We start from the raw sequence: 2,218 nt of genomic DNA, 5'->3' as shown, positions 1-2,218 counted from the left end.
AGGAAAATGATATCATATAGTTTACCGAGCAATAGTTCCATCCAGAAGCAACTCAGGTTCACTAATTCTTTCCAGAAGCAACGAGGTAACATGAACTAGAAATCAGTTGTAATTTAACTTTATTCTCTTCTTTTTTTGTGGGGGGGCTGCCATGCTTGGTGGTACTCAGGGCTTACTCCTGACCCTGCACTCAGTGATCACTCCTGGCAGGGCTCAGGGGCTATATGAGGTTCTAGGGATTTGCCATATCCTCAGAATTTGTCAAACCCAAGTTAACTGCATGCATGACAAGCACCTTACCCTCTGTACTGTCTCTTTAGCCCCAGTTAAGTGGTAACTTAAAATGTGATTCCAACTGCCATATTAAAAGCTGAAGTATAGTGGTATATCCATCGTCGTGTTCTAAACGATGTTTTCCTCCTTCCCTCCCCCATCCTGGGAGAGTGTAAATACAGTTCCCCTCTACCACAAGTTAAGTAGTGGAGTTTCCCACATTTGGGGAAAACAGGGGTCAGCACATCCCGTGTGCAATGGTTAAGCCTCCCCTTGAGAAAACCACCTTTATGATCAAAGTATCTACCCTGCTAGGTAAGTATCAATAATATTTTCTGATAGTCTTCACTTATATTTCTCCCTTTTTGCCAAGCACCTACACACACCTACACACACACACACGCACACACATTCACACACACATTCACAATCATGGCACAAATCATACTTATTTGTAAAAGAATCTGCAACAACTTTTCATATGTCTGGATTGTGATTTCTAACCTAGGCAAATACAACTCCCCATTGCTTCCAAAATAGTGGTTTTAGGATAGTAAACATACAACATAAAAATACCAAGATTTTACAGGAGAACATGATGCCAAAAATATGGGGTCTACCTTCAAGTATGCCATTGCTTTGCAGCATTCTTTTTTTTTTTTTTTGACAACGCACTGTCTTTACCTTTGTTGTCTATGGAAAATTCCTCCATTCAATATTTAGGTGATTCCATTTCATTAGTTGCTACTTAGTCTCCAAGAACTATTATATAACAACAGTACCACATTACATCTATCAAAGAGGCATAAAATTGATTCCAAAACATTTGAATTCTAGATGGGAAGCTTTAGAAATAAAAATTCATCTAAATAGTCCAACAATATAAATGAAGGGAGAAGTCTATCTTTAGGCTCTAAGGTTCTCAGGAAATAGTTTTTACGTTTTTTTTTTAATTGGAAGTGAAATTATTTCATTAAGCATTGAGTCAAGAGGGAGGATAAGGAGTGAGTTAACTGGGAGCCCTCCTGCAATAAAAACCTGAAGGTTATCACACCTTGTGATTTAGTCTTAATAAGTCAGTGGTTACTTTTGGTTTTCCTATACTAGCTTTTGAAGTCTTTCCGTTCTTATGGCAGTGGATTCCTCTAATCATGTTCACTGATTTTCTTTCTTGCAAAATTAACGTTCTGTATTTAAGTATCCCCTTAATGCTCTTCTCTCCTGTTCTTAGTTTCAGCCCACCTGGGGAGTCTAAAATAACACACACCATATTAATGCTTCTCTGCTGAGATTTTGATAACCGACACCTGTGCAGTCTAAGTAGCTCTTGACTTATTTCTTTCAGAATATGTTAATAATTGTGGTCACATTTATTTTCCTCCAGATGTGAATTAAAAGTGCCGCAAGGGCTTATTTCAGCGAAAGCTTGGAAGTGAAATAAGCTGCTCTCTCTTCTTTACTCCCCAGTACCATTTTGTCATCTTTCAAGTTCAGTACAGAGCATGTCCATCAATCTGAGCTGCTGGGCATCCCATGAGCAAACCACAGGTGGCAGGATTCACTGCACACACCTTCAGATGCATTCTCTCATAATTGTTCGCATCAATAAATAGAGTAGTTAAACACAGACACCACCATGCAAGCAGAACAGTCTTAATTTGACTCAAGTATTCAAATTGGTCCCCAAACTAGTGTCACAATATAATAAGGCAGGGCTGAAATCTACTCGCCTTTTTCATTCTTTAGAAGCATTTTTTTAATCAATATTTTTAGCCTTTTTCACATTGCTCTATCCTGGGTTAATATTTAAATTAGGTAGTCAATTTGGGAAGCATTGGAGCTGTCATTAAAATGTTACTCTCTGGGTTTGCAGAATCTCTTTGAAGTGGTTCAGCCTTAACCAATGTGGCTTGCTCAACATTAAACATTCTTTTTAAGGGTATTT

The 2,218-nt window shown here is 38.2% G+C and overlaps 1 non-coding gene across 1 annotated transcript; it reads right to left on the bottom strand.

Moving 5' to 3' along the window:
* Positions 1-436: 436 nt before the first annotated feature.
* LOC129399521 (U1 spliceosomal RNA) lies at positions 437-596 on the bottom strand. The gene has a single exon (XR_008627153.1). It is a non-coding gene; the product is annotated as a U1 spliceosomal RNA (small nuclear RNA).
* Between the last annotated feature and the right edge of the window lie 1,622 nt (positions 597-2,218).

The sequence above is a fragment of the Sorex araneus genome, chromosome 11, assembly GCF_027595985.1.
Source record: "Sorex araneus isolate mSorAra2 chromosome 11, mSorAra2.pri, whole genome shotgun sequence".
Taxonomy (NCBI): Eukaryota; Metazoa; Chordata; class Mammalia; order Eulipotyphla; family Soricidae; genus Sorex; species Sorex araneus.
Note: the sequence above shows the minus strand (reverse complement) of the source record. Positions and strands in the feature narration are given on the sequence as shown.